A 21,531-nucleotide genomic window follows, 5' to 3' on the forward strand; every position below is an offset into this window, starting at 1 on the left:
AGATTGGTGCAAGTGCCTTGTCCCCAGTCCTGCCATAGTGTCTGATTGTGCTTGCCAACGGCATGACTCTCTTAATGCGGCTTGTTTTCCTGCATCAATGTTGTGGACTAATTTTTTGTGAGCTGCTTACGATTTTTTTAAAAGAGTGTCGTGGTTTAACCCCAGCTAGACAGCTTGTGCACTCACTCCACCCCTCTTCTTGCAGTCCCTCTACTCCTGGAGGGTCAGAGAGGAGAATCAGAAAAAATGCAACTCCCACAGGTTGAGATAAGAACAGTTTAGTAACTAAGGTATAATACAAATCACTACTGCTACCACCAATAATAGTAACGATAAAGGAAATAACAAGGGAATACTCCACCTCACCACCAGCCAACTGATAACTCGCCCCCCCCCCCTCCCCAGTCCGACCAAGCACTGACCGTTACCTCCTCCAACCCTGCAGGCCCTCCTAGCCCTTCCGGGTAACTCCCAGTTACATCCTGGGCATGATGTGCTGTGGTATGGAATACTTCTTTGGTCAGTTTGGGTCAGGTGTCCTGTCTCTGCTTCCTTCCAGCTTCCCCTCCTCCCTGGCAGAGCATGAGCCTCAGAAAGTCCTTGGCCAAACCAAAACATTATTTTTTTTCAGCTCTGTTCCCAGCCCGAAAGTCAAAACACAGCCCTGCAACAGCTACCAAGAAAGAGAAAAATGACTGCTACTGCTGAACCCAGGACAAACAGTAATTTTATACTGAATACATTCAATTTGCTCCAATTTTAAAAGCTCAAAAGACAAAGCTGTTAGTGGATTATTATGAAGATGGGTGGAAAAGGGAAGTGTGTTATTACGTGAATGTCATTTGCAATGTCAGTAGATTTAGTATACATGCACAACTTGATTACAGAGATCAGTATTTGAGCCAAGGCAAGTTAAGCCCTGGATCTTAAGTATGGGTTTGCTCATGCAGATATGGCCCTAATATGATGTTGCAATCTACATTATTAAAGCCTTATTGCTTAGATTCAGGTGATTACGTGAGTAACTGATCTTGAATTTTATCAAAGAAGTTTCTTTCCTTAATTTTTATGATTATAAGCTTGAATCCTTGAAATTTGAAGTTATGACAACAGAAGATATGTTACATAGATCTTTAATTTTATTTCATTCTCCAGAATGCAATAATTACTAAATTATTCTGGTACTCATCTTCTGATTTATAAATTCAAAAGTAGCAATAATTCAAGAATCCATCAACATAAAAGTCTTTTCACAAATATGTTATTAAACTTCTTTGGTCTAAAGGCCTCTTAATAAAGTCCTTATATGGTTTTACCATAATTACTGAAGTTCAGACACAGTTGTTCTGATTTAGTCCTCTGACACTGGGATCTGTCTTGGGTTTTGCCAGTAAGGGTGTCCTTATTACTTGCAGGTGCCATTATAAGGTGAATTCAGTGCCCTTCTAATTCTGCCTTTGGTCCTGAGACACTAAATGATAAAGCTTTTATCTCTCTGAAAATCCAAACTATTATACTTAATCTTGGCAATTTCTGTAACTATCTCCTGGCAAGTCTATGTATATTTTGTGTCCTGCCTTATTTAAGGAAAAAAGCATTAGCATTGCTTTTTTAAAATCCTCACCTGGAGCTTGCATTCCACGTTTTGAGGTCTCCCCTATATGACTACTCAGAAAAACAACCAAGCAAACAATGAAGCAAACAAACCAAGCTCTAAAAAACTATTACCCTTTTTCTTCATAATTCATAGTTACACTATTAAAAAGACCACTAGTTACAGTTCTGTAGGCTTTTCAGCCATCATAATGTTTCGTTCTCTGACAAATAAGGTTGAACTATTGTAGGTCAGTATATTATGTTTCTGGAAATTATAACATTAAGCATTTTATTTCTTCAATACAGTTAATCAGTTTTAAGAAATTTCAGAAGTCTTCTACCTTATTAGTCTCCTTAAAATGTAAAAACCAAACCAAACCAAAAACCTAGAAAAAAACAAAACCAAAACAAAACAAAAAGAAATTTCTTAAGAGGAGTAATATGTGTCAACCTTTATGTCCGTAACTACATAATAGAAAAATTGAAACATTTATTCAGAAGAGAGAAGAACAAATTCCTCCCTGTATATTGCTATTATGGTTAATAACCATAATCTTTGTGCCAGAAGTCTAGATGATGTCCACCAGTTTTAAACAGGGAAAAGAAGATATTTGGTGAAAAATATTGAGAAATTTGACAGAGTTTAGCAGAAGTCTAGCAAGTACTGGGACAGACAAACGGGAATATGACAAATCTGGAGGCAAATAGGCTTTGTTTAATCTGGCAAAAAGAAATCTACAGTATCTGTAAATATTTGAGCATGCATTACAAAGCTGATGGCACAAATTTTTTATTATTTTTTTTAGAGTCAGACAAAGTAGTGCAGCACTGAAATACGCTCCTGAAAGAGGGTGGTGGAGTCTCTGATTTCAAAGCTTTTCTAGACCTGGCTAGACAAAGATATGTCTTATCTGTTCTAGTCTTGACAGTAGCCACACTTGAGTGGCAAGAAGGCTGGACGAGAGGTTTAAAGAAGTCCCTTCCAATCAGCATTTCTATGGTTCTGTGGCTTGATCACAGAACTTTGCTTATGAGATACGTACATTTTAAAATAGACAACATGTAAACTATACTAAATGACATCTAAAACTGCAAGCCAGTTCATTTGTATCGGCCTTATAAAAATTATGAGATTCTTCAGAAAGAATTTATAAAATATCAATGCACTTATTTGAATTTTGCTGTACTTACTAGAAGTGATTAAAACATTTAAAAATCCAGCCTAAAATTTATAAAAGAAGGCATATTATATATACTGAGGTCTGAAGGCGTAAATATATACTCCATCTGTAGTACTTCCAAGATTTAAATTTAATGGTGTGGAAGAAAAATTATCTGTGTGAACAGAAAAATGAGACAGGTTGCATGCTGTAGGGTCTTTCTTAAGAATTCAGGATGGACATTCAAATGGCACTTAGGTAACTAACTCCTATTGACTTTCAGTGGCAGTGAAGTGTCAAAATGATACTCCTGCCTTTGAAATTCTAGCATGGTGTTCATTTTCAGAATCCCTGAGCTCATATTATCAACATACATGTAAGCCAAAGGAAGTTATTTTAAATTTATTCCACTTTAAAAAGTAATTGTAAAAACATAATAAAGAACATTGGAAACATGATGAGCCAGGAGAAAATACACGGAACACCTATTCTTTTAAATCCTCTCAAATGGACTGAAAAAGATACAGTGATATAAAAGAAACTTTGGTTTTCCAACTCCTGGCCTCAAAAGAGAGACAAAACAAAAAGTCTATTTCCCCTGAAACTATTAACAGATTCACTCTTCTAAGCCTCTGGGAATAGAAGGAAAAAAGACTGTGAATGATTCAATGCTGCTTCTTGTTAGGTTCTGGGTATTAAACCTGTATGTTTTCTTCCTTCTCTGAAATTTGAGGGAGGTATGTATAGTTTACATATATGTTCTTTCCATGGGAAAAATATTTCTTGTAAATCCATTCTCTGAACATCATGGAAATAGGTTCAAAATCTTTCAAAGCTTCCTTCCTCTTCCCTCACAGTCTTCATATTGTCTTATTTCATATTTTGTCCACTTCTGTGACCCATACTGCAAGGTTCTGCACCTGGGTTGGGGCAAACCCCAGAACTAATTCTGGCTGGTGGATGAAGCAATTGAGAGTCCCCAAAAAGATAAGGACTTGGGGATGTTGATTGATTAGAAGCTTAACATGACCCAGCAATGTGTATGTCCCTAAAAGCCCAGAAAGCCAAACATATCCTGGGCTGTTTAAAAAGAAGTGCGAACAGCAGGCCAAAGGAGGCCATTCTGCCTCCAGGCGGAGTCTCTCGTGAGACTCCATCTAGAGTAGTGTGTTCAGTTCTGAGGCCTCCAACATAAGAGCCTGTTGGAGTGGGTCCAGAGCAGTGTCATGAAGATGATTAGAGGGCTGGAGCACCTCCCCTATGAGGACAGGCAGAGACAGTTGGGGTTTTTCAGCCTGGAGAAGAGAAATCTTTAGGGAGACCTTATTGCAGCCTTCAAGCCTTCCCATAAGAAAGATGCAACAGACTTTTTAATATGACCTTTAAATACAGGACAAGCGGTGGTAATTTTAAACTGAAAGAGGGTAGATTCAGATTAGATATAAGAAGGAAATTTTTTACTATTGAGACAAGGGGGGGGACACAAAATTACAAAATGGAATATATAAACCTTTAGAACCAGTTTTAAGTAATGTTAAGTTTGATAGCTTTGTAACAGCGGCAATGGAAAATTACTGAGATGCATGATACCTAGAAAAAAATAGAGTACAGCTAGAGAACATGCTGAGAATTCTTGTACAAGATAAATCATTATAGTTGACATGGTTTTAAGAAAAACAGTCTAGAAGAACAGGCCACAGGGATAAGGAGTATTTGGGAATGGCAGGTGTGCAGGATGTGCTGCAGTTAAACTAACTGATAAATTGGAAGATAGAAGGATTATTATGTCTCTGGTGCTAATGAACCAATTAAGCTGGTATGAGCATCTACTGCATGTGCTTCGAAGGCTGCCAGAAGTGATGAAGATTGTTGGAAGAAGTAAATGACCTCAGAGACCACCACCACAATTTTGTACGTATGGGGGGAACTTTCTAGAAAATTATGTAATCCATATGTAACCTCATGAATATGTGTGTATGCCCAGGACAGCTTGTGTAGCAATATGGAGACACACATTAGGAGGAGCTATTCCCCGTGTCTCCTGGCACTGCAATAAAGAATACCTGCTTGTAAGGTTGAAAATTTTGTTGGTGGTAAATTTGTTCCTGGAGTTTCCCCCGAATCACTATGAGGGTGATGAAACACTGAAAGTGATTGCCCATAGAGGTGGTAGATGCTACACCCCAAGGAACTTTCAAGGTCATATTGGAGTTACCTGATCTAGTAGAAGATCACAAAATAAAGAATCATAGAATAATTTGGGTTGGAATGGGCCTTCAAAGATCATCTAGTCCAACCCCCTTTTAATGAGCAGGGACATCTTGAACTAGATCAGGTTGCCCAGAATTACATCCAGCCTGGCCTTGAACGTCTCCAGGGATGGCACATCCACCACTTCTCTGGGCAACACGTTCCAGTATTTTACCACCCTCATTGTAACAGAATTCCAAGATGTCCCTGCTCATTCCAAGAAGGGTGGACTAGATGACCATTAAAGGTTCTTTCCAACACAGACTATTCTATTACTTTGTTCCTGCATGTTAAGAAATAGAACTTTTGCAAGACCGTTAATTCATAAGACCAAGTACAGTCTTGACTGAAAATAGTGAATATTAAACCTTCCTTGTGGAAAAAAATCCTGATATTTGTCTTAAATAGCTTATGAATTATAGTTTCTTTGAACAGCAGCTTTGCTGTCAGGACTCTTCCAAATACTGTTTCAAAATAGTGTCAAAAATGTGCATGCAAAACTGGTAATGCATTCACAGATACAGATACAGTACTTGTTAGTTTAAAAAATAGATAATTCAAATATCTTACGTTACTAGGCTCTGTGCAGATTGGACTACAATTCCTGCCTGCAATATTTTGAATATATTTCATGCATGTTCAACAGTCATCCCTAGACATTTGGTACCTGTTTTGTGGAATGCAGCTCTTACATTCTTTGATGGAGAAACTTGAGTAGTAAAAAAGAAGACCATATGTTTTTTGCAGAGACTGATTTTGTGTGAATATGAAAGATGGAGAGAGAGGGGTTATGTAAATAATTAACCTTTGAAAGTAGCTCTTGCTCTTGGAGTGTGCATATCAATATGGTATAATTACCTGATTTTAGTCACTGTTGGCTGAAGATTGCCATAAGTAATTTAAACAGTGAACTCACATTTGCATAACGTACAGGCAGCAGGTTCTTTCAAATCCTCTCTGAGAGGAGGCCAAAATGTCTGTGTGTCTACTTGAGATATACCAGTAATGTTTATTTTATCCCATTTCTAGGTTTCTCTTCATCTTTAACACCTTCCAACAGTCTTTTAAAAAATATTACCAATACTTTGATCTGAATTTAATTGATTGACCACTGGTCAGGTCAAATCTAATCAGAATTGTAAGAAAACATCATCTGTACTCTGGTAGATTCTTTGTTGAGTTTTTCAAAACTTTAGTTTGGATTTTAAATCATCCTGAAGCTAATTTTCCAGTAAAGTGAATGCTGGTACATTAACTCTGACAAGGATGACATTATTAAGTAGACTGGAACTAAACCTTTATTATAGGCAGGACAAACTCCTATTATTTGTCCACCTTCCTGAATATCATGTAAAACATAGCATCCTGCTGCTTTTGAAATAATAAAATATCACCTTAATGTGGGGTTTAAGAGATTAAGTATCACTTCTATAATTTCTCCAGTGAAATCCCATTCATCTGCCCTATACAGATTCTTTTGGCAGCTGATGGTCGTTATGGCTTCCTTTTGTTTTCTATTGCCTGTGGATCTTCATTTCATCGTCAAACTAAAATATTCCTTTTTGTTTATTTTAATGGACAATAAAGGAGATTAAAGCTCTGTCATCTAAAAAGTAACAGTTCTCTGTTCATTATACCCTGTGTCAAACTGTCTTTCTTATTTCAGCACTTCAAGTTAGTGGGGTCAAAAATCTTAAAGGTTTTTGGGATTTGGAATGCTTTTGTTTTTAGGCTATCCCACTTATCTTCTCTTTAATGCCAGGAATTAAGATGCCATTTAGGAGGCACATTTAAGGAAGAGGCAGCACTATCTATGTTGCAGCCCAGGAAGCAAATATGGGGATCAGGAATTTTTTTCTAATTTAAAGTAACTGAGGAGGTGGATTTTCATTTACATGAAGAACATAGTTACTGTTTGCAAGCCCACTTCAGAAATCTGGGTATAAAATACTATAATCTACATATTTTCAAATAACTTTTTCAAAGATCCAAGTTACTTAAGAATTAGATCCTTTTTCCCTAGTAAATTTTTCCTTCAGAACTCAGAATAAACTTTCTCTCACTAGCCAAAAACATGCGTTTGAAGAATATTTTCCTGTATTATCAGGTCAATTCCAAATTTTAAAAACTGTAGGAAAGTACAGCTTTGTACAGTTAAATATTTTATTTATTGAAAAATCAGTTTACAAAGTGCATCTAGTTCTGAAGAAGATACACACATATGGTCTTTCTCCTGTAGATTCTTTGCTTTCATACACTTGTCAACAGATTGCTTTCCTTCTCTACCTCTCTATTTTCTGATAGAAGTCCAAAATCTACGACATGGGCTAACTTATAGAACATGTCTGTTATTCAGACAGATCTCAAAAAATTTCTCTACTGAGAATAGTCGAGGGGCAGGGTTCTGTGAAAGTTATTTTCCTTTATTATTGTTTCCCTATAGTAGCAGAGAGTAGGATCTTGTAAATGGTAGGCAGTCTGATGAGGCTTAAGCCTGTCAGGGATGCAATCAAGATTTTTCTCATTGCTAATTACCAAACCTGTTGTTTTGAAAACAGAATTGTTTAGATTGGTACAGGTTGAGCAGAGAAGAGATTCAGAGCAGCCCTGTGGAGAAGGACTTGGGGGTACTGATCGTTGAGAAAACAAACATGAGCCAGCAGTGTGCACTCACAGCCCAGAAAGCCAACTGTATCCTGGGCTGCATCAAAAGGAGCGTGACAAGCAGGTCGAAGGAGGTGATCCTGCCACTCTACTCAGCTCTCGTGAGACCTCACTTGGAGTACTGTGTACAGTTCTGGTGTCCTCAACATAAAAAGGACATGGAACTGTTGGAACAAGTCCAGAGGAGGGCCACGAGGATGATCAGGGGACTGGAGCACCTCCCGTATGAAGACAGGCTGAGAAAGTTGGGGCTGTTCATCCTGGAGAAGAGAAGGCTGTGTGGAGACCTCATAGCAGCCTTCCAGGATCTGAAGGGGGCCTATAGGGATGCTGGGGAGGGATACTTCATTGGTGACTGTAGCGATAGGACAAGGGGTAATGGGTTAAAACTTAAACAGGGGAAGTTTTGACTGGATATAAATAAATTCTTTCCTGTGAGGGTGGTGAGGCACTAGAATGGGTTGCCCAGGGAAGTTGTGAATGCTCCATCCCTGGTGGTGCTCAGGGGCAGGTTGGACAGATCCTCGGGTGAGATGGTTTAGTGTGAGATGTCCCTGCTCATGTCAGGGGAGTTGGAACTAGATGCTTAAGGTCCTTTCCAACCCTAACTATTCTATGGTTCTATGATTCTATGATTAAACTGCCTACTCCACTGTCATGGAGAAAAGAATGATTCTTCACTGAGCAGTTGAGGGCCAAACTTGCCCACTCTTCTTAATTTATGGACTCCCTTGTATAATGGAGAAGTTAACATTGTCATTAGAAACTGAATATATTTTTCTCATGTTTATATTTTCTCAATTATAGCTGAATATATTTTAGAAACAGAATATATTTTTCTCGATTATATTTTTCTCAAATATAGCTGTTTTGGAGACTACCACTGCATACATACAGATATTTTCCCAATATACTTTTGGTTTATCAACTTTGAATTCAATTCACCATTTTATTTGGTGCAAAGGCACTTTGAATAAATTAATGACATTCCCTGGCACAAAAATACAAGTTGATGGGTAGGACAGACAGAACGTTTAAACATATCATGGAGTAAAGACACAAGATTTACAAGGCAGTTTTGCTAGTAACTAGTCATTTGGCTAATATCCCATAATATTTTAGAAAAACAAAATGCCATCTTGTGCTGAGACCTTTTGCTCTAAGAAGTGACAAAGCTGGCATTAACTTGCTGCTAAACATGATATGACTCACTGCTTGCTTATAGATGGGTCAGACGTTAACTAAGGAAGTCTATGATGTCCCAGCAACATGACCTTGCTACTGAAGAAATAGGAAGTAGGAGAGACTATTTCTTTTCTTCAAGGTTTTGAAGACTGGCAAATTTAACCTGTTGTTTTGTTGGTTTTTTGTTGTTTTTTTTTTTTTCTGTCACCATAGCTTTAATTTTAGAGTACTATCTGATAATTTTGCAAATTCTATTCCCCTGTTAGCTTTTGAGTTAACTGTTCTCATGGCAGTAAGGGGAGCAATTACCTTTCATTCTACTCAAAGATGTCAAGTAATACAAGTAACAATTCCCAGGCTTAGACCTTATCTTAAGAAAAATCAAATGCTCTCATTCAGGAGAATTCTCTCTTAAAATAATTTAAATTAGCAGATTGTATTTCATACATTGTACAAGCTATGTGAACTTCCAGATGGGACCCACAGCAGAAAACAGCAGGCCAATCAGAATTTGACCTTTCTGCTTTGTGACTGCAAGAACAGTTGGGAAATGTTAGTATTTCTCTCTATCATTAAATAAGATTTTCTAAAGCTATTAAGAAGGAGAAAGAGAGATCACTGAAGAAAGAAGAAGAGAATGACAACCTGTAAGAGATTCTGCAGAAGATTTGTCTACAAAATCACACTTGTTAAGGAGCAAGTAAATAAAAATTTTATCACAAGAGACAAAAAAACCAAACCAACCAACCAAAAAACCCCCACCATAATTTCTAAAACATAAGCGCACATGCTTATTCTGTATATCAGACTTTCTTTTAGTTTCTCTAATGATTAATATATGCTGGGAGGGTTATTAAAAAAACAAAATAACAAAACAAACAAACACACAAAAACCCCCACATAATGCCTCAAAAAATGAACACAAAACCCACCAAAATCAACCCATCAAAAAGACTCCCAGCAGTGCATCAAGAGTGCCATTCTTCTCTTACATGATTTTGAAAAGAATAGCAGTAAGGGTGCAAACTAAGCTTAATGTGCCTTGATTAGGTAGCCAGTGATTCCAGTTCAGATGTTCTTGCAGTTCTCCATTTTCCTCCTTTTTTTTTGATAGAAAAACACCAGGGATTTCAAAACAAGATTTCAATGTCTCAAACACAAGCTGAAAGAAAGCCAGAAAACTTTGTCTTAAATGGAAAATAAATATAAGGATATAACTTAAAAACTTCCATTAAGGTTTTGTTATTCTTGAAGTGAGAGGAACTTCCAGCTAAATGAGTACCACTGCAGAAAGCAATGACGTGCCTTATAAATGAAAGCTTTTCACAAGCAAGTGAAACCCCATAGTTTATCTTTTAATTGAAATTTTTTTGCTTAGTATTTTTCATCTAAAAAATGCTCAATTTTGAAGTAAAGTTAGAATAATGCCCTAAAACTTCTGGAAAACAAAACAAAACAATACAAAATAAATAAACATGAGCGATCACTATTATAATGACAAATTTCGTGAGGAGAAAAAAAAAAACACCAAAAAACCCCCCCAAACCAAACCCTTATGCACTGACTAGCTTTACTCATAAAGGGCCAATAAAGATAAAACAGATTTCCAGAGAACACAAAATGTCACTGGTTGAAATGGGGCTTGAACAGAGCTCCTTTAAGTCCTGCTATAGCAAAATAAACAGTGGGGCATAAACTGTTCTGGGCAATCTTTCCAAAAGGTTTCTGCTACTAGAAACACACTATTTATACAGTTCTCTTCATCCCAGAACAAGCTTGCTCAGCACTTTTTGGAAAAGTCAGCTTCCAGAGATACTCTTGGTAGTCCTGAAAATTTGTGGATAAATAGACTACTTGCATAAGTCTGTGACACAGTATCTTTTAAAAACACCTGTACAGTGTTGCAAGGGCAAGACCTATGATGTTTAAGGAAGTAGTAAAAGCCCTCTAATCTTCTGCATTTCAGTGTTTGTTGTGTTATTCGGATTATTGTTCAGTAAGGTACAATGGACTGAAGGGTTAATAGTTTTGATTGCTCACATACATATGCTTTTTTCAGCTTGAGCATCCCATGTATGTTGTTTGAATGAAAAGCTTTGTGATAAGCCAGGTTAACACTGTGGCTGCTGTTCACAAAGTGACCCCTTTTTTAATCACACATATTTTTTATAAATTTTGGAGTGACAAAGAATTGAGTGATTCTTCTTTATTTGCCTAAGTCTAGAGTGCTTTTCTCTGATGGTACCTAGAATTTTGAGAAAAAATGAAAGAGTATTTCAAAAAAGGCCAAGTCAAGGATTATTCCATGCATTTTTCAGAGTTCAGGCAAGTCACAGGAAAATCTATACATATAAATTCTATTACCCCTAGTAATCTTCATTATTTTTTTTCATTTATAATTCCATTCCATCTTTTTTAAAAGTGACATGAGAGAGGACCCTGTTATTCAAGATGTTTGATAACAGTATGCTGTCTACTGTTTCACTAGTCTCTTTTATTTCATATCCTGTTTACTTTTTCCCTGCTTCAACTTGAGTGGATGTTTCCACTAAGTTTTCCACAATAACTAGTAAAAATCTGAGGACATAATATTTGACAGTAATCTATCACTATATACGTCAGGCATTCTTCCTCCACCAGCAGCTGCTACTTGGTATTTCAGAGGAAGGTGAATTACTTCCTTGTATGAATAATACTACCAGTTTGGAATGTGTTCCATTCTAAGCATTTCTTCCTATTTCTCCAGCTAGAACTGGGTTTGAATCATGAGCTTTTAACAGGCATGTTGATCTCTGTTCTGAATCACAATCATGCCAGTCCGTAAACTTTTTTTTTTTATAAAGGTATTGTGAACTTTGCTAAATTTGATAAATTACCTCCTGCATTTTCCTAACACAGCCATTCTACCTGTTTTGAAGGACTTCATCATTGCTAAATTACAAAAGCTTACGTTATGTCATGTAAAACATGCTTTTTGCTTGTTTAATGATTATCCTTTTTTAAATCTAAATGATCTTTTGTTCTGTTGGAGCAACAAGGTGAAAAGAGGATGACAGGACAGGTTTATAACCTTCATGAAGATTTCACATGCCTTCACAACAGCTTTTTAAACTATTATTTCTAATAGGATTATTCTTTGTCTCTATGGCAGCAAAGCAAGGACTTGACTAATTAGCTAAAAGGACATTTATGAAATGAATTTATGAAAGGTGTTTTACTTTCATAAAAACTGTTGACATATGTACATGTAGAAAAAGGACGGAAAACCCAGTAGGAAAACATGCTACACTAAGTGCACAGGTGACCTCAGTTTTATTCCTGCCTTTTTAGTGACTGGTTTAGTGCTCTTTGGTATGTTGCATTGCGTCTTTCCCAACCTGCAGCATAAGAATCCATATTAATTTTTAATTTGCTTTAAAATGAAAGAACCAAAAGTGACCACTGAGAACATTATTGTATACCTATTTGTGATGATGCTGTCATTTTCGAAAATCATTATTTTATAATATAGGGATCGGGAAGAATTTAACTGTCATCATTTAATGGCTTTGTTGAATTGGCAACGCTGCATAATAACTTCATTTAGAATTTTGGGGAGGTGATGTGGAATTCCATCAGGCTTTTCTTTGTTAGATAAAACAAGAAATTCTAATTTTCACAAAACTTTTCATTGTTATTGGAAAGATAACTTAAAATGCCAAATGAAATACAGTCTAAAAGGCCAGTAAAAAAAGATCTACAGCTATGGAATATAGAATCATAGAATAGTCAGGGTTGGGAAGGACCTTAAGATCATCAAGTTCCACCCCCCCTGCCATGGGCAGGGACACCTCGCTCTAAACCGTATCACCCAAGGCCTCGTCCAACCTGGCCTTGAACACTGCCAGGGATGGAGCATTCACAACTTCCCTGGGCAACCCATTCCAGTGCCTCACCACCCTCACAGGAAAGAATTTCCTCCTTATATGCAATCTAAACTTCCCCTGTTTAAGTTTTAACCACTTACCCCTTGTCCTGTCACTACAGTCCCTAATGAAGAGTCCCTCCACAGCATCCCTATAGGCCCCCTTCAGATCCTGGAAGGCTGCTATGAGATCTCCACGCAGCCTTCTCTTCTCCAGGATGAACAGCCCCAACTTTCTCAGCCTGTCTTCATACAGGAGGTGCTCCAGTCCCCTGATCATCCTCGTGGCCCTCCTCTGGACTTGTTCCAACAGTTCCATGTCCTTTTTATGTTGAGGACACCAGAACTGCACGCAATACTTCAAGTGAAGTTTCACAAGAGCAGAGTAAAGGGGCAGGATCACCTCTTTCGACCTGCTGGTCACGCTCCTTTTGATGCAGCCCAGGATATGGTCGGCTTTCTGGGCTGCAAGTGCACACTGCCAGCTCATGTTCATTTTCTCATTAACCAGCACCCCCAAGTCCTTCTCCATAGGGCTGCTCTGAATCTCTTCTCTGCCAAGCCTGTAGCTGTTTCTGGGATTGCTCTGACCCAGGTGTATGACCTTGCATGTATATCATCTTAACTTCAAATATTAATAGTACTTTATATTGTATTTTTGGCCCCATTATAAAGGTTTCTATGGGAACCTAACAGCCCTGAAGTCCATGTTACTTTTGAAAAGTTAACAATTAGCTACCTTAGGAATAGAGTAAAAGCTGTGTGATTAAAATGCCACCTTCCTTTGTGTATATGTCCACATCATAAACTTAATGCAGTGTTATTGCTTGAGTCTTCCTGGTGGACTTTATAGTTTGACCTGAAAGCTTGCTTTTAGGCTTAGAATGCCATACTGTGACTCCTTTCTTACAAAGTTTTTGTTCTTTCTCCTAGAATTGACTGAAGTGGACAATAAAGGAATAAAGATGAGAAGTGATTAGGGCAGGTTTATTAGAAATAAAGTCGTCCACAGTGTGTTAGTTACAGGTTCACAAACCATAATGAATAGCTGAAGTCTTTTATCTTGGGGTGGATTTTAAGCAGTTATTTAGGTGTTAAACAGAACACCATGTCTTCAGTTGTAGATTAATTGAGTTCATCAGAGATGGTCATTCAATGTTTTGGAGCGAGTCACCCTACTTATGGCCTTTCGAAACGTTACTGAACTATGTATGATCTCTGCTTATTCATAGGACTGCAGTGTTAATGAATGTCCATGTGACAGGAATTCATTGACATAAAAAATGATGTAGAAAACCCATGCAACTTCCAAAGATCCCTCGTTTAGAAACTAAAGGCCACTTTGAAATATAAATATTTAGCGTTTGCATTAAGGAGTTTCAACCACAATGATCAGTCTTGAGTTTTGACTTTATGCTTATAAAGCTATAAACCTGAAAGTTTCATAACAATACTTCCTAAATACAGGGAGACCCAGAAGGACAAATTATTTTAGCAATGACAGTTTCTAGAAGCTGATCAGTGGAGGGGCAGAGGCAACTAAACAGAAGAGCTTCCTCCTGCTTGGTCATTGCTCTAGCCAACTGAAAAATGATGAAAACCAGCTGTGACCTGATAGCCATTTATAGGTGCTTAAAAATGAGATTGAAGACTCAAATAAAATTCTAATGAGATGGATGACCTAATTCCATTATGGGAAAAAAAAACCCAAAAAACTAGCAAACCCAACAACAACCAACCAAACAAAAAATAAACAGAAAAAATCTCAATCCCAAACCAAACCAAACCAAAGCCAAATGAAACTCCAACCAAAAATCGCAAAACCCACAAAACCCACAAAAAATGCCCCCCAGAAAACCCAACCAAAAAACCCGCACCCAAAACAAAACAAAACAAACCCTCAGAACCCAGTAGCAAAACATATCTCCCCAGGAAGCCACTGTCTGGTAATTTTGTTTAAAGTCAAAATATACTGCTCTCAGATGATGCAATTCAGTGCAACACCATTTACTTCAGAGAAGATGTGCCAATATAACCATTGTAATGATGTGGCACACTGCTTTCTCTGAATCTGTGCTATATTTTGTGAGCATAATAAAGGAAAAGATAAAGTCTTATGTGTTATCATGATGGATGTAATCAGTTTCACACAGCAGATGCTGAACATCTGATGAATTAGTCATTCTGACTGTGGGACAGGAGGAGCTGGTGTAGGTTCTTTAAACCTTATAATAAATTTGCTGTGTCGGAGTAAGTTAGTTATCAGATTTATTTATTCATGATAGCAAAGACCCATTGACTTTAACAAGGACTTAGGGATTTTGTCCATAGCAAACCTAGGAGATGCAATGGGTGTCTTGAACTGACTAAGAAACAGTTTTCTTTATGGTCTTTTCAAAATGAAAAGACCAGCCCTTTCACTCTCTATAGAGACAATGATATATTTAAAGCTCTTCTACATGGAGTTTCTGAAGCAAATATATTTTTGCTTCTTTATTTTTTGTTGGTTTTTTTTTTTTATTGATGAAAAGACCAAGTCTAAACACTGTGTAATTTATTTGTATTTGGCATAAAATTGACTATGTACATCTAGCATAAATACCTAGATTTATTGGGAACTATGAAAGGCAATGAAACCTGTGAACTGTGTTAAACAAAAGTGATTTTGTATCAGTTGATCTAAACTACTGGTTTTAGAATTCTTCCCTTATTTTGTTCAAACTTTTTAGTTTGTTTTGGGTCTGTTAAAGTATGAGCCAGTAGGTCCTGGAGATGAAGTTGTCCATTTAATCACAGAGCAGGGTGAACTTAAAGCACAGCTTTCAACTCACTATCTGTTGCTGACACACTATTCAATCATGACTAGATAGGCTGGTTTAATGAAAAGCAGCTTATTCTTACAGATCATGAGGTCTTTGAAGTTTATTTTATGACTTTAAGAAAAAGATAGTTGCATCAATGTTAAGGCAGCTTAAACTTCATTGTCTTTTGAGGTTCATTCCTAAAACTTCAGTGGTCTGAGATACTAAAACTATTACGGCCAAAATATTTTTCAGAAAAGGACCTAACTTTTAGGTTCAGCTTTATCATATCACCATCAAACTCTTTCTGCTGTTTTTTTAAAGATAAATAGAAATCACATTTCAAAAAGGTTTTTATTGAAAAATACAGAAATATAGAGTATTTGAACAGAAAATTGGTTGAGTTCTCTGAAATTATTTCAGTTAAAAACACTTAAAACTATTTAAAAACCCCCATTTTTTACTATGGTAAAAAGTGTTTGCTAAGCATCAGCACAAATGGGAGGTAAAAAAATATTGAGAAAATAAAATTGTTAGTTTTCAAGACAAAAACTAAGCAATTATTTAACAAGCAGTATGTGCTGAAAAGGTATGTTCTACAAATGCAGAAATGCAAGAGAAAGCTTACAAATTGTTTTATTTTGTTTAAATCTGTGAAAAAAGACAGATAAAACTCTAAACAAAGACAAATGTTTAAAGAATGAAAGGCAACTGTGTTACTTTTCAATTGTCACCTGTGAATAGAAAAATGTAGACTGCAGATTGTTAATAGAAGGGACAATCTGAAGGTAAGTGCAGGCAGAATGAATGTCTTGGATAAGAATACTGGTGAAGAAATCTGACCATTTTTTTTACCATTTCCAAATTTTACTCCTAGCTAACTGAATTTATAAGCAGCTACCATGGTTTTACTTTAAGTAGTAGTTTGAAGACAATGTAAAGGTAAGAAAGAGTGAATGGGATTTAGTTGAGCTCATTGCCTTATCAGCAGGAGAATCAACGAAGTTCATATGGCAGTGGTTTCTCCTATCCTTAAGTGAGAACTACCAATTTCCATTTCTATTACAGTGAAATAACTGTTAAGGAAAGAATCTTACTGGAACTTATAAAAATAGGTTTGTGGAGCAGATATTGTACCTCTGTCACAGAATAAAATATTGCACATTCATAGGCGACCAATATACATTTCTCTATATAATCTTTATATATAAACCACAGGTGTTATATAAAACTTTTGGAAAAAGGCATCTGCAAATGTGCTGTACAGCCTTAAAATGCAGTCTTTTTTTTCTGGTGCTATAATATATTATGAGAGAAACATAAAAAGGGACTGCTAAATTAAAGGTTCTTCCTGCAAATATAAAACATTTTTGTCAAAGGGAAGAGATAGAGAGGATTGGTCTTCTCAATGTGACAGTGCATGAAGGTGTCAAAATCCTGTGTATGCCAGTAGGCCCTAATTGTCTCAGCTATCTTCACCTGACACACACCCCCAACCCCATGTGCTTCATTTAAACTCAGGCTTGAGCCACTCATCCACTGTGGATTGAGACTCATCCACTCCTTGGCTGAGCTCTGCTGTAGATAAATCAGTCTAGCAGTCATTAATGCTCTTGACTTGGTGATGAAAATTCATGGATTAGCTCTGATTTGGCTTGTCCCCTTACTTACACGTGCTGATTACCAGACTCTCAATTCACTCTGCTGCTGTAACTCCTGCTGTGTGGCTAATGCTTGGGCATTGTGAGGCTACAACTTTGTAGGAAGAAGGCTCCCCTAGCAGTGTGGTGTCCTCCTTAGCTACTTCTCTTGACTTGCAGAAGAGCACCATTCTTGTTGTGCTATGGCAAAAGATACTAATGTCTTCACAGGTATTTCTCTATTGATATTTTAGACCTCTGTAAAGGCAGTCTATTATCTCAATTGAAAGTACTGAAAGAAAGAGGGCGGGGGGCCCAAGACTGTTGATTGATATTCAAGGATCACCTGCTACAAGCTCAGGAGTGTTGCATCCCAACTAGAAGGAAGTGCAGCAGGAGGGCCAGGAGACCTCCTTGGATGGATAAGGAGCTGCTGAGGAAACTTCGAAGGACAAAAGAGGCTTATAAAATGTGAAAGCAAGAACAGGCAATCTGGGAAGAATACAGGGATGCTGTTTGGGAAGCTAGGGACCAGGTTAAGAAAGCTAAGGCCCAGTTAGAATTAAACTTAGCTAGGGATGAGAAAGGTAACAGGAAGAGATTCTATAGGTACATTACAAATAAAAGACAGACTAGGAGCAATGTGGGTCCTCTCCAGAAGCAATCAGGAGAACTGGCTACCCTGGATTTGGAGATTCTTCGTCTCAGTCTTCACTGGCAAATGATCTGACCACACCACCCTAGTCTTGGAAGGCAAACACAGGGACTATGAGAATGAAGACCTTGGGACCACTGTAGGAGAGGATCAGGTGCAAAAGCATCTTAAGAACCCGAATGTGTAGAGGTCCATGGGACCTGATGAAATCCACCCGTGGGTCCTGAAGTAGCTGGCGAATGAAGTTGCTAAGCCACTGGCCATCATATCTGAAAAATCATGGCAGTCAGGTGAAGCTCCTGATGACCGGAGTTGTGGTCAATGGCTCAATGTCCAGCTGGAGACCAGTAACGAGTGGTGACCCTCAGGGACTGGTGTTGGGACTGGTCTTGTTCAACATCTTTGTCAGTGAATAACAGTGGGATAGAGTGCGCCCTCAGCAACTTTACCAATGACAACAAGCTTTGTGGTTTGGTTGATACCCTGGAAGGAAATAATGCCATCCAGAGGGACCTTGACATGGTTGTGAGGTGGGCTGATACCAACCACATTAAGTTTAACCATGCCAAGTGCAAGGATCTACATGTGGGTCGGAGCAATCCCAGGAACAGCTACAGGCTGGGCAGAGAAGAGATTCAGAGCAGCCCTGCGGAGAAACACTTGGGGGTGCTTGTTGATGAAAAAATATCCTGGGCTGCATCAAAAGGAGCGTGACCATCAGGTCAAAGGAGGTGATCCTGCCACTCTATTCTGCTCTCGTGAGACCTCACTTGGAGTGCTGTGTGCAGTTCTGGTGTTCTCAACATGAAAAGGGCATGGGACTGTTGGAACAAGCCCAGAGGAGGGCCACGAGAATGATCACGGGACTGGAGCACCTCCTGTATGAAGATAGGCTGAGAAAGTTGGGGCTGTTCATCCTGGAGAAGAGAAGGCTGTGTGGAGACCTCATAGCAGCCTTCCAGGATCTGAAGGGGGCCTATAGGGATGCTGGGGAGGGATACTTCATTGGTGACTGTAGAGATAGGACAAAGGGTAATGGGTTAAAACTTAAACAGGGGAAGTTTTGACTGGATATAAGGAGGAAATTCTTTCCTGTGAGGGTGGTGAGGCACTGGAATGGGTTGCCCAAGGGAGCTGTGAATGTTCCATCCCTGGTGGTGTTCAAGGCCAGGCTGGACAGAGCCTTGAGTGACATGGTTTAGTGTGAGGTGTCCCTGCCAATAGCAGGCGGCTTGGAACCAGATGATCTTAAGGTCCTTTCCAACCCTCATTATTCTATAGTTCTACGATTCTTTGATACTGTTTTCTAGTACTGCCATTCAACATGCTGACACTTGTTTTGTACATCACAGGGCTCCCATGAAGTGTGTCCTTGAATGAATGTGACATTTAATAGCTCATTAATAACATGCAGATTTATTGCAAATCCTGTTGTGCTGTAGCTAATATGATACTGATACTGCGTGGCTCAACGTACTAGCGTATAAGTGCTTTATTGAAATAAAGTGCAGGCTGTAATGCAATGAGGTTGGTATCAACAGGCAGGGTTCTACATTTATTTGATCATGCAGACATGATTTGTTGGGATGAGAAACTGAATACTCTATGTAATTTTTAAGAAAGTTGTGCAGTGTAGTACTGAAACAGGCCTGAAAAAATACAAAACTTAATAAATGGTCAGAAAATGCTTAAGTGAAATATCAAGACCTCAATTTTGAAAAAAAATAGGAAATGAGTATCATAGTAGGTTTGTTGAAGAGCAATTGTACATGCACCCTGGGTTTGAGCAGTCAGTCTTATGTGCATATGTTGGATCTTACATACACAAAATCTATAAATAACATGGCATGTCACTTAAAAATTGCTGATAACAAGTACCCCGCTCTTCTACATGGGTTTGAAGCTCTGTAGGTACTACCTACAGAGTCAGTCACATTAAAACTCACTGTCCTCTTTGCTATTAATTGGAACCATAAGGGACAACAGGCTTAACTATTCTAAGTATTCCATTGCCTTTTTATTTCTAGTTTATATTTCCCAGCTATATTAATGATTCTCCTTTTGGCACACAGGAAGGTGATTATCAGGCAAGGTATTAAAAATGTGAATGGCCCTTTAAGACTGGACTCTTACGTCCAAAAAGGAAGTAAAGACTAAATCCTTCTTGTGTTTCTAAAGCTCAGCAGCTTCACAGGTAGAGAAAGACCCTGTCTCTCAGAGCTTAAAAAGTCAGAAAAAGTGTGTGATTTAGTTGGGTTTTTTTCCTTTATTTTGTGTGGTGTACCCAGTTTTATTAGAGATCTGTTCTGTTCTTATAGTGTTCCTTGATTATGCGCATGTTGTATTTTTTTCCCAGTGGTTTTAAATCATAGTCATGAATTTGTTTTCTCCATTTCTTGTTTTGCAACAATTCTTCCTTAGACACATATGTACACATAGGCAGCTTGTGTGTGCTGGCAATGAATTTTCTCAGCCAGGATAGGCAGAGTTCTGCTTTCTCCTGAAGCCTAAGCCTGGAAACCATGGTTTCCTGCAAAGATTTACAGATTTCCATTCAAGGTTGGCAGATTGTCGATCCAAGACTATTCTCTTCTGGCATGTAATAACCAACTATTCTTGTTCTTCTGAGTAGACTATTAAGAAAATCAAAGAACAAAGCCATTTTCCTATTTCACGTAATTGTTCCCTGAAGTGGTAAATGATTTCCACATATACTTGTTTTGTGTAACTGTATTAAACTTAATTAATCCAAGTAAGTTGCAAGCGAAGGTCCTTCTTGATCCCCTTATTTTTTGTGTTGTCCTGCCTAGTCTCCTGAAGTACAACTGAGAAGAAGGCAAAAGGAGGGTTGAGGCTCTTGAGAAAAAACAGTGATGGAATGTGGGTGAGGCCTTCGGAAATGACAAGAAGATATATGGCAACAAAATAAATAGTCTATCTTGGCTTAGGATACATACATTTTAACAGTCTGATGGTGTTTGAAGCATGTCACATAATTTTTTGCGACCCATCACTATTAGCATGACTCCTTGAGAAATGTCAGGTTACTGCAACGGAATTTTGCAAGAGAAAATGGCTAGTTTTCCTTTTTTCAGAGTTTCTAGGTACCTGTCAGGTGGTCTGCTTTCACTAGACTGCAAGCAATAACACAATAAGAGTTAAGGGAAAACAGAATGGCATTTACATTATTTCTCAGGTTCTAAGATCAGAAGGAGGTGGCTTTCTATAGGCTTCAAAGAGAAGAAATAATATACCACTGGGAGATTTTTTTTCAGATAAGCCTTCCAATATCAAGGAAATTGGAGACTGAAGCAATGCAGTAGTGATTGATATTAAGGAAGATATCAGTACTGTGTTGGCAACAGTCTGGAAAACCAGAAATAACAGAACATGAAGCCTAGTGGCAGTTACAAAATAACTCAAAAAACCCCACAACCCACCCAATACCCCAATCACAACGATATTATGAGAAGCCACTCTGTATCTAACATGAGAGAAATGCAGAGACAGGAATCATATTCTTGGTCACCAACTAGTTGGTTTGATTTCAATAGGCCCTTTTATGTTTTGTCTTTACTGAACTTTTAGGTGTTTTGTGATCATATTTACTCTCTGCATGAGAAGCAAAACAACAAACAGGCTGCCTTCCAGAGAAAATAAGATATCACAGAAACCC

The sequence above is a fragment of the Neopsephotus bourkii genome, unplaced genomic scaffold (assembly GCF_033783945.1).
Source record: "Neopsephotus bourkii isolate Nb327-2 ecotype Australia unplaced genomic scaffold, CSIRO-AGI_Nbou_v1 NB_1376, whole genome shotgun sequence".
In the NCBI taxonomy this organism is placed as follows: Eukaryota; Metazoa; Chordata; class Aves; order Psittaciformes; family Psittacidae; genus Neopsephotus; species Neopsephotus bourkii.